The sequence below is a fragment of the Oncorhynchus clarkii genome, unplaced genomic scaffold (genome assembly GCF_045791955.1).
Source record: "Oncorhynchus clarkii lewisi isolate Uvic-CL-2024 unplaced genomic scaffold, UVic_Ocla_1.0 unplaced_contig_1723_pilon_pilon, whole genome shotgun sequence".
Taxonomy (NCBI): domain Eukaryota; kingdom Metazoa; phylum Chordata; class Actinopteri; order Salmoniformes; family Salmonidae; genus Oncorhynchus; species Oncorhynchus clarkii.
The window spans coordinates 65,001-77,141 of NW_027260956.1; the positions used below are offsets into that span (position 1 = coordinate 65,001).

Consider the following 12,141-nt stretch of genomic DNA (forward strand, 5'->3'; position numbering starts at 1 on the left):
ATAGTATGAACTGATAGAAGCAGTAAATACAATGTGTACTGGATAGCACTAAGACACGCAAATGAAATGTAGCTTTCTAATTTCTGTTTGCGTTTCATTTTTGAAAAGAATCTGTTTAGCAGAGGATGGTTTCGATGCATCAAACTCTGGGTTATGGGCCCAGCACGCTTCCGCTGCGCCACTCTGCTCTCAGCCACTTCAGAAAAGACTAGAACTCACAATCCATGGCTTAGGAGTCCAGTGTCTTAGGCCACTGGGATACTGTGTAAACAGTATGACCTATACGAACTGTTGGAAGTGGTAAACAAAAAATTATAATGGCACTGAGACATGCCCATGAAACGACACATTTAAAAAAAATGTTGTTCGCACTCAAAATAACCTGTTTAGCAGAGGATGGCTTCGATCCATCGACCTCTGGGTTATGGGCCCAGCACGCTCCCGCTGCGCCACTCTGCTTCCATCCACCCCATGGGACTTGAACCCACAATCTTAGGCCACTGGGATACTGTGTAAACAGTATGACCTATACGAACTGTTGGAAGAGGTAAACAAAAAATTATAATGGCACTGAGACATGCCCATGAAACGACACATTTTTTAAAAATGTTGTTCGCACTTAAAATAAACTGTTTAGCAGAGGATGGTTTCGAGCTTTCAACCTCTGGGTTATGGGCCCAGCACGCTTCCGCTGCGCCACTCTGCTCTCAGCCACTTCAGACAAGACTAGAACTCACAATCCATGGCTTAGGAGTCCAGTATCTTAGGCCACTGGGATACTGTGTAAACAGTATGACCTATACGAACTGTTGGAAGAGGTAAAAAAAAAATTATAATGGCACTGAGACATTATGCCCATGAAACGACACATTTTTTAAAAATGTTGTTCGCACTTAAAATAAACTGTTTAGCAGAGGATGGTTTCGATCCATCGACCTCTGGGTTATGGGCCCAGCACGCTTCCGCTGCGCCACTCTGCTCTCATCCCCTTCAGAAAAGACTAGAACTCACAATCCATGGCTTAGAAGTCCAGTATCTTAGGCCACTGGGATACTGTGTAAACAGTATGACCTATACGAACTGTTGGAAGAGGTAAACAAAAAATTATAATGGCACTGAGACATGCCCATGAAACGACAAATTTTTTAAAAATGTTGTTCGCACTTAAAATTAACTGTTTAGCAGAAGATGGTTTCGATCCATCGACCTCTGGGTTATGGGCCCAGCACGCTTCCGCTGCGCCACTCTGCTCTCAGCCACTTCAGAAAAGAATAGAACTCACAATCCATGGCTTAGGAGTCCAGTGTCTTAGGCCACTGGGATACTGTGTAAACAGTATGACCTATACGAACTGTTGGAAGAGGTAAAAAAATCTATATAATAGCACTGAGACATGGCCATGAAACGACAAATTTTTAAAAAATGTTGTTCGCACTTAAAATAAGCTGTTTAGCAGAGGATGGTTTCGATCCATCGACCTCTGGGTTATGGGCCCAGCACGCTTCCGCTGCGCCACTCTGCTCTCAGCCACTTCAGAAAAGACTAGAACTCACAATCCATGGCTTAGGAGTCCAGTGTCTTAGGCCACTGGGATACTGTGTAAACAGTATGACCTATACGAACTGTTGGAAGAGATAAAAATATATATATAATGGCACTGAGACATGCCCATGAAAAGACACATTTAAAAAAAATGTTGTTCGCAATAAATATAAACTGTTTAGCAGAGGATGGTTTCGATCCATCGACCTCGGGGTTATGGGCCCAGCACGCTTCCGCTGCGCCACTCTGCTCTCAGCCACTTCAGAAAAGACTAGAACTCACAATCCATGGCTTAGGAGTCCAGTGTCTTAGGCCACTGGGATACTGTGTAAACAGTATGACCTATACGAACTGTTGGAAGAGGTAAACAAAAAATTATAATGGCACTGAGACATGCCCATGAAACGACAAATTTTTTAAAAATGTTGTTCGCACTTAAAATTAACTGTTTAGCAGAAGATGGTTTCGATCCATCGACCTCTGGGTTATGGGCCCAGCACGCTTCCGCTGCGCCACTCTGCTCTCAGCCACTTCAGAAAAGAATAGAACTCACAATCCATGGCTTAGGAGTCCAGTGTCTTAGGCCACTGGGATACTGTGTAAACAGTATGACCTATACGAACTGTTGGAAGAGGTAAAAAAATCTATATAATGGCACTGAGACATGGCCATGAAACGACAAATTTTTTAAAAATGTTGTTCGCACTTAAAATAAGCTGTTTAGCAGAGGATGGTTTCGATCCATCGACCTCTGGGTTATGGGCCCAGCACGCTTCCGCTGCGCCACTCTGCTCTCAGCCACTTCAGAAAAGACTAGAACTCACAATCCATGGCTTAGGAGTCCAGTGTCTTAGGCCACTGGGATACTGTGTAAACAGTATGACCTATACGAACTGTTGGAAGAGGTAAAAAAATATATATAATGGCACTGAGACATGCCCATGAAACGACACATTTTTTAAAAATGTTGTTCGCACTTAAAATAATCTGTTTAGCAGAGGATAGTTTCAATCCATCGACCTCTGGGTTATGGGCCCAGCACGCTTCCGCTGCGCCACTCGGCTCTCAGCCACTTCAGAAAAGACTAGAACTCTCAATCCATGGCTTAGGAGTCCAGTGTCTTAGGCCACTGGGATACTGTGTAAACAGTATGACCTATACGAACTGTTGGAAGAGATAAAAAAATATATATAATGGCACTGAGACATGCCCATGAAACGACACATTTTAAAAAAAATGTTGTTCGCACTTAAAATAAACTGTTTAGCAGAGGATGGTTTCGATCCATCGTCCTCTGGGTAATGGGCCCAGCACACTCCCGCTGCAACACTCTGCTTCCATCCACCCCAGATGGGACTTGAACCCACAATCCCTAGCTTAGGAGGCCAGTGCCTTATCCATTAGGCCACTGGGGCACTGTCTACCTTTGGCAAATAGTATGAACTGATAGAAGCAGTAAAAACAATGTGTACTGGATAGCACTGAGACACGCAAATTAAATGTAGCTTTCTAATTTCTGTTTGCGTTTCATTTTTGAAAAGAATCTGTTTAGCAGAGGATGGTTTCGATGCATCAAACTCTGGGTTATGGGCCCAGCACGCTTCCGCTGCGCTACTCTGCTCTCAGCCACTTCAGAAAAGACTAGAACTCACAATCCATGGCTTAGGAGTCCAGTGTCTTAGGCCACTGGGATACTGTGTAAACAGTATGACCTATACGAACTGTTGGAAGAGGTAAAAAAATATATAGAATGGCACTGAGACATGCCCATGAAACGACACATTTAAAAAAAATGTTGTTCGCACTTAAAATAAACTGTTTAGCAGAGGATGGTTTCGATCCATCGACCTCTGAGTTATGGGCCCAGCACGCTTCCGCTGCGCCACTCTGCTCTCAGCCACTTCAGAAAAGACTAGAACTCACAATCCGTGGCTTAGGAGTCCAGTGTCTTAGGCCACTGGGATACTGTGTAAACAGTATGACCTATACGAACTGTTGGAAGAGGTAAACAAAAAATTATAATGGCACTGAGACATGCCCATGAAACGACACATTTAAAAAAAATGTTGTTCGCACTCAAAATAACCTGTTTAGCAGAGGATGGCTTCGATCCATCGACCTCTGGGTTATGGGCCCAGCACGCTCCCGCTGCGCCACTCTGCTTCCAGCCACCCCATGGGACTTGAACCTACAATCTTAGGCCACTGGGATACTGTGTAAACAGTATGACCTATACGAACTGTTGGAAGAGGTAAACAAAAAATTATAATGGCACTGAGACATGCCCATGAAATGACACATTTTTAAAAAATGTTGTTCGCACTTAAAATAAACTGTTTAGCAGAGGATGGTTTCGAGCTATCAACCTCTGGGTTATGGGCCCAGCACGCTTCCGCTGCGCCACTCTGCTCTCAGCCACTTCAGAAAAGACTAGAACTCACAATCCATGGCTTAGGAGTCCAGTGTCTTAGGCCACTGGGATACTGTGTAAACAGTATGACCTATACGAACTGTTGGAAGAGGTAAAAAAAAAATTATACTGGCACTGAGACATTATGCCCATGAAACGACACATTTTTTTAAAATGTTGTTCGCACTTAAAATAAACTGTTTAGCAGAGGATGGTTTCGATCCATCGACCTCTGGGTTATGGGCCCAGCACGCTTCCGCTGCGCCACTCTGCTCTCATCCCCTTCAGAAAAGACTAGAACTCACAATCCATGGCTTAGAAGTCCAGTATCTTAGGCCACTGGGATACTGTGTAAACAGTATGACCTATACGAACTGTTGGAAGAGGTAAACAAAAAATTATAATGGCACTGAGACATGCCCATGAAACGACAAATTTTTTAAAAATGTTGTTCGCACTTAAAATTAACTGTTTAGCAGAAGATGGTTTCGATCCATCGACCTCTGGGTTATGGGCCCAGCACGCTTCCGCTGCGCCACTCTGCTCTCAGCCACTTCAGAAAAGAATAGAACTCACAATCCATGGCTTAGGAGTCCAGTGTCTTAGGCCACTGGGATACTGTGTAAACAGTATGACCTATACGAACTGTTGGAAGAGGTAAAAAAATCTATATAATGGCACTGAGACATGGCCATGAAACGACACATTTTTTAAAAATGTTGTTCGCACTTAAAATAAGCTGTTTAGCAGAGGATGGTTTCCATCCATCGACCTCTGGGTTATGTGCCCAGCACGCTTCCGCTGCGCCACTCTGCTCTCAGCCACTTCAGAAAAGACTAGAACTCACAATCCATGGCTTAGGAGTCCAGTGTCTTAGGCCACTGGGATACTGTGTAAACAGTATGACCTATACGAACTGTTGGAAGAGATAAAAAAATATATATAATGGCACTGAGACATGCCCATGAAACTACACATTTAAAAAAAATGTTGTTCGCACTTAAAATAAGCTGTTTAGCAGAGGATGGTTTCGATCCACCGACCTCTGGGTTATGGGCCCAGCACACTTCAGCTGCGCCACTCTGCTCTCAGCCACTTCAGAAAAGACTAGAACTCACAATCCGTGGCTTAGGAGTCCAGTGTCTTAGGCCACTGGGATACTGTGTAAACAGTATGACCTATACGAACTGTTGGAAGAGGTAAAAAAATATATAGAATGGCACTGAGACATGCCCATGAAACGACACATTTAAAAAAAATGTTGTTCGCACTTAAAATAAGCTGTTTAGCAGAGGATGGTTTCGATCCATCGACCTCTGAGTTATGGGCCCAGCACGCTTCCGCTGCGCCACTCTGCTCTCAGCCACTTCAGAAAAGACTAGAACTCACAATCCGTGGCTTAGGAGACCAGTGTCTTAGGCCACTGGGATACTGTGTAAACAGTATGACCTATACGAACTGTTGGAAGAGGTAAACAAAAAATTATAATGGCACTGAGACATGCCCATGAAACGACACATTTAAAAAAAATGTTGTTCGCACTCAAAATAACCTGTTTAGCAGAGGATGGCTTCGATCCATCGACCTCTGGGTTATGGGCCCAGCACGCTCCCGCTGCGCCACTCTGCTTCCATCCACCCCATGGGACTTGAACCCACAATCTTAGGCCACTGGGATACTGTGTAAACAGTATGACCTATACGAACTGTTGGAAGAGGTAAACAAAAAATTATAATGGCACTGAGACATGCCCATGAAACGACACATTTTTTAAAAATGTTGTTCGCACTTAAAATAAACTGTTTAGCAGAGGATGGTTTCGAGCTTTCAACCTCTGGGTTATGGGCCCAGCACGCTTCCGCTGCGCCACTCTGCTCTCAGCCACTTCAGAAAAGACTAGAACTCACAATCCATGGCTTAGGAGTCCAGTATCTTAGGCAACTGGGATACTGTGTAAACAGTATGACCTATACGAACTGTTGGAAGAGGTAAAAAAATATATATAATGGCACTGAGACATGCCCATGAAACGACACATTTTTTAAAAATGTTGTTCGCACTTAAAATAATCTGTTTAGCAGAGGATGGTTTCAATCCATCGACCTCTGGGTTATGGGCCCAGCACGCTTCCGCTGCGCCACTCTGCTCTGAGCCACTTCAGAATAGACTAGAACTCACAATCCATGGCTTAGGAGTCCAGTGTCTTAGGCCACTGGGATACTGTGTAAACAGTATGACCTATACGAACTGTTGGAAGAGGTAAAAAAATATATATAATGGCACTGAGACATGGCCATGAAACGACACATTTTTTAAAAATGTTGTTCGCACTTAAAATAAACTGTTTAGCAGAGGATGGTTTCGATCCATCGACCTCTGGGTTATGGGCCCAGCACGCTTCCGCTGCGCCACTCGGCTCTCAGCCACTTCAGAAAAGACTAGAACTCACAATCCATGGCTTAGGAGTCCAGTGTCTTAGGCCACTGGGATACTGTGTAAACAGTATGACCTATACGAACTGTTGGAAGAGGTAAAAAAATATATATAATGGCACTGAGACATGGCCATGAAACGACACATTTTTTAAAAATGTTGTTCGCACTTAAAATAATCTGTTTAGCAGAGGATGGTTTCAATCCATTGACCTCTGGGTTATGGGCCCAGCACGCTTCCGCTGCGCCACTCTGCTCTCAGCCACTTCAGAAAAGACTAGAACTCACAATCCATGGCTTAGGAGTCCAGTGTCTTAGGCCACTGGGATACTGTGTAAACAGTATGACCTATACGAACTGTTGGAAGAGGTAAAAAAATATATATAATGGCACTGAGACATGCCCATGAAATGACACATTTTTTAAAAATGTTGTTCGCACTTAAAATAATCTGTTTAGCAGAGGATGGTTTCAATCCATCGACCTCTGGGTTATGGGCCCAGCACGCTTCCGCTGCGCCACTCGGCTCTCAGCCACTTCAGAAAAGACTAGAACTCACAATCCATGGCTTAGGAGTCCAGTGTCTTAGGCCACTGGGATACTGTGTAAACAGTATGACCTATACGAACTGTTGGAAGAGGTAAAAAAATATATATAATGGCACTGAGACATGCCCATGAAACGACACATTTAAAAAAAATGTTGTTCGCACTTAAAATAAACTGTTTAGCAGAGGATGGTTTCGATCCATCGTCCTCTGGGTAATGGGCCCAGCACACTCCCGCTGCAACACTCTGCTTCCATCCATCCCAGATGGGACTTGAACCCGCAATCCCTGGCTTAGGAGGCCAGTGCCTTGTCCATTAGGCCACTGGTGCACTGTCTACCTTTGGGCAAATAGTATGAACTGATAGAAGCAGTAAAAACAATGTGTACTGGATAGCACTGAGACACGCAAATGAAATGTAGCTTTCTAATTTCTGTTTGCGTTTCATTTTTGAAAAGAATCTGTTTAGCAGAGGATGGTTTCGATGCATCAAACTCCGGGTTATGGGCCCAGCACGCTTCCGCTGCGCCACTCTGCTCTCAGCCACTTCAGAAAAGACTAGAACTCACAATCCATGGCTTAGGAGTCCAGTGTCTTAGGCCACTGGGATACTGTGTAAACAGTATGACCTATACGAACTGTTGGAAGAGGTAAAAAAATATATATAATGGCACTGAGACATGGCCATGAAACGACAATTTTTTTACAAATATTGTTCGCACTTAAAATCAGCTGTTTAGCAGAGGATGGTTTCGATCCATCGACCTCTGGGCCCAGCACACTTCCGCTGCGCCACTCTGCTCTCAGCCACTTCAGAAAAGACTAGAACTCACAATCCATGGCTTAGGAGTCCAGTGTCTTAGGCCACTGGGGTACTGTGTAAACAGTATGACCTATACGAACTGTTGGAAGAGGTAAAAAAATATATATAATGGCACTGAGACATGCCCATGAAACGACACATTTAAAAAAAATGTTTTTCTCACTTAAAATAAACTGTTTAGCAGAGGATGGTTTCGATCCATCGACTTCTGGGTTATGGGCCCAGCACGCTCCCGCTGCGCCACTCTGCTTCCATCCACCCCAGATGGGACTTGAACCCACAATCCCTGGCTTAGGAGTCCAGTGTCTTAGGCCACTGGGATACTGTGTAAACAGTATGACCTATACGAACTGTTGGAAGAGGTAAAAAAATATATATAATGGCACTGAGACATGCCCATGAAACGACACATTTTTTAAAAATGTTGTTCGCACTTAAAATAAACCGTTTAGCAGAGGATGGTTTCTATCCATCGACCTCTGGGTTATGGGCCCAGCACTCTTCCGCTGCGCCACTCTGCTCTCAGCCACTTCAGAAAAGACTAGAACTCACAATCCATGGCTTAGGAGTCCAGTGTCCTAGGCCACTGGGATACTGTGTAAACAGTATGACCTATACGAACTGTTGGAAGAGGTAAAAAAATATATATAATGGCACTGAGACATGCCCATGAAACGACACATTTAAAAAAAATGTTGTTCGCAAACAATAAACTGTTTAGCAGAGGATGGTTTCGATCCATCGACCTCTGGGTTATGGGCCCAGCACGCTTCCGCTGCGCCACTCTGCTCTCAGACACTTCAGAAAAGAATAGAACTCACAATCCGTGGCTTAGGAGTCCAGTGTCTTAGGCCACTGGGATACTGTGTAAACAGTATGACCTATACGAACTGTTGGAAGAGGTAAATAAATATATATAATGGCACTGAGACATGCCCAAGAAACGACAAATTTTTTTTAAATGTTGTTCGCACTTAAAATCAGCTGTTTAGCAGAGGATGGTTTCGATCCATCGACCTCTGGGTTATGGGCCCAGCACGCTTCCGCTGCGCCACTCTGCTCTCAGCCACTTCAGAAAAGACTAGAACTCACAATCCATGGCTTAGGAGTCCAGTGTCTTAGGCCACTGGGATACTGTGTAAACAGTATGACCTATACGAACTGTTGGAAGAGGTAAAAAAATATATATAATGGCACTGAGACATGCCCATGAAACGACACATTTAAAAAAAATGTTGTTCGCAAACAATAAACTGTTTAGCAGAGGATGGTTTCGATCCATCGACCTCTGGGTTATGGGCCCAGCACGCTTCCGCTGCGCCACTCTGCTCTCAGCCACTTCAGAAAAGACTAGAACTCACAATCCATGGCTTAGGAGTCCAGTGTCTTAGGCCACTGGGATACTGTGTAAACAGTATGACCTATACGAACTGTTGGAAGAGGTAAAAAAATATATATAATGGCACTGAGACATGCCCATGAAACGACACATTTAAAAAAAATGTTGTTCGCAAACAATAAACTGTTTAGCAGAGGATGGTTTCGATCCATCGACCTCTGGGTTATGGGCCCAGCACGCTTCCGCTGCGCCACTCTGCTCTCAGACACTTCAGAAAAGAATAGAACTCACAATCCGTGGCTTAGGAGTCCAGTGTCTTAGGCCACTGGGATACTGTGTAAACAGTATGACCTATACGAACTGTTGGAAGAGGTAAATAAATATATATAATGGCACTGAGACATGCCCAAGAAACGACAAATTTTTTTTAAATGTTGTTCGCACTTAAAATCAGCTGTTTAGCAGAGGATGGTTTCGATCCATCGACCTCTGGGTTATGGGCCCAGCACGCTTCCGCTGCGCCACTCTGCTCTCAGCCACTTCAGAAAAGACTAGAACTCACAATCCATGGCTTAGGAGTCCAGTGTCTTAGGCCACTGGGATACTGTGTAAACAGTATGACCTATACGAACTGTTGGAAGAGGTAAACAAAAAATTATAATGGCACTGAGACATGCCCATGAAACGACACATTTAAAAAAAATGTTGTTCGCACTTAAAATAAACTGTTTAGCAGAGGATGGTTTCGATCTATCGACCTCTGGGTTATGGGCCCAGCACCCTTCCGCAGCGCCACTCTGCTCTCAGCCACTTCAGAAAAGACTAGAACTCAAAATCCTTTGCTTAGGAGTCCAGTGTCTTAGGCCACTGGGATACTGTGTAAACAGTATGACCTATACGAACTGTTGGAAGAGGTAAAAAAATATATATAATGGCACTGAGACATGCCCATGAAACGACACATTTTTAAAAAATGTTGTTCGCACTTAAAATAAACTGTTTAGCAGAGGATGGTTTCGATCCATTGACCTCTGGGTTATGGGCCCAGCACGCTTCCGCTGCGCCACTCTGCTCTCAGCCACTTCAGAAAAGACTAGAACTCACAATCCATGGCTTAGGAGTCCAGTATCTTAGGCCACTGGGATACTGTGTAAACAGTATGACCTATACGAACTGTTGGAAGAGGTAAAAAAAAAATTATAATGGCACTGAGACATGCCCATGAAACTACACATTTTTAAAAAATGTTGTTCGCACTTAAAATGAACTGTTTAGCAGAGGATGGTTTCGATCCATCGACCTCTGGGTTATGGGCCCAGCACGCTTCCGCTGCGCCACTCTGCTTCCATCCACCCCAGATGGAACTTGAACCCACAATCCCTGGCTTAGGAGGTCAGTGCCTTATCCATTAGGGGTACTGTCTACCTTTTGCAAATAGTACGAACTGATAGAAGCAGTAAAAACAATGTGTACTGGATAGCACTGAGACACGCAAATGAAATTTAGCTTTCTAATTTCTGTTTGCGTTTCATTTTTGAAAATAATCTGTTTAGCAGAGGATGGTTTCGATCTATTGACCTCTGGGTTATGGGCCCAGCACGCTTCCGCAGCGCCACTCTGCTCTCAGCCACTTCAGAAAAGACTAGAACTCAAAATCCTTTGCTTAGGAGTCCAGTGTCTTAGGCCACTGGGATACTGTGTAAACAGTATGACCTATACGAACTGTTGGAAGAGGTAAAAAAAAAATTATAATGGCACTGAGACATGCCCATGAAACGACACATTTTTAAAAAATGTTGTTCGCACTTAAAATGAACTGTTTAGCAGAGGATGGTTTCGATCCATCGACCTCTGGGTTATGGGCCCAGCACACTTCCGCTGCGCCACTCTGCTCTCAGCCACTTCAGAAAAGACTAGAACTCACAATCCATGGCTTAGGAGTCCAGTGTCTTAGGCCACTGGGATACTGTGTAAACAGTATGACCTATAAGAACTGTTGGAAGAGGTAAAAAAATATATATAATGGCACATGTGTTCGCACTTAAAATAAACTGTTTAGCAGAGGATGGTTTCGATCCATCGACCTCTGGGTTATGGGCCCAGCACGCTTCCGCAGCGCCACTCAGCTCTCAGCCACTTCAGAAAAGACTAGAACTCAAAATCCTTTGCTTAGGAGTCCAGTGTCTTAGGCCACTGGGATACTGTGTAAACAGTATGACCTATACGAACTGTTGGAAGAGGTAAAAAAATATATATAATGGCACTGAGACATGCCCATGAAACGACACATTTTTAAAAAATGTTGTTCGCACTTAAAATAAACTGTTTAGCAGAGGATGGTTTCAATCCATCGACCTCTGGGTTATGGGCCCAGCACGCTTCCTCTGCGCCACTCTGCTCTCAGCCACTTCAGAAAAGACTAGAACTCACAATCCATGGCTTAGGAGTCCAGTATCTTAGGCCACTGGGATACTGTGTAAACAGTATGACCTATACGAACTGTTGGAAGAGGTAAAAAAATATATATAATGGCACTGAGACATGCCCATGAAACGACACATTTTTAAAAAATGTTGTTCGCACTTAAAATAAACTGTTTAGCAGAGGATGGTTTCAATCCATCGACCTCTGGGTTATGGGCCCAGCACGCTTCCGCTGCGCCACTCTGCTTCCATCCACCCCAGATGGAACTTGAACCCACAATCCCTGGCTTAGGAGGTCAGTGCCTTATCCATTAGGGGTACTGTCTACCTTTTGCAAATAGTACGAACTGATAGAAGCAGTAAAAACAATGTGTACTGGATAGCACTGAGACACGCAAATGAAATTTAGCTTTCTAATTTCTGTTTGCGTTTCATTTTTGAAAATAATCTGTTTAGCAGAGGATGGTTACAATCTATCGACCTCTGGGTTATGGGCCCAGCACGCTTCCGCAGCGCCACTCTGCTCTCAGCCACTTCAGAAAAGACTAGAACTCAAAATCCTTTGCTTAGGAGTCCAGTGTCTTAGGCCACTGGGATACTGTGTAAACAGTATGACCTATACGAA

The 12,141-nt window shown here is 44.0% G+C and overlaps 1 non-coding gene across 1 annotated transcript; it reads right to left on the bottom strand.

Moving 5' to 3' along the window:
* Window positions 1–2,884: 2,884 nt before the first annotated feature.
* Window positions 2,885–2,957, bottom strand: trnar-ccu (transfer RNA arginine (anticodon CCU)). The gene has a single exon. It is a non-coding gene; the product is annotated as a tRNA-Arg (tRNA).
* Window positions 2,958–12,141: the final 9,184 nt, after the last annotated feature.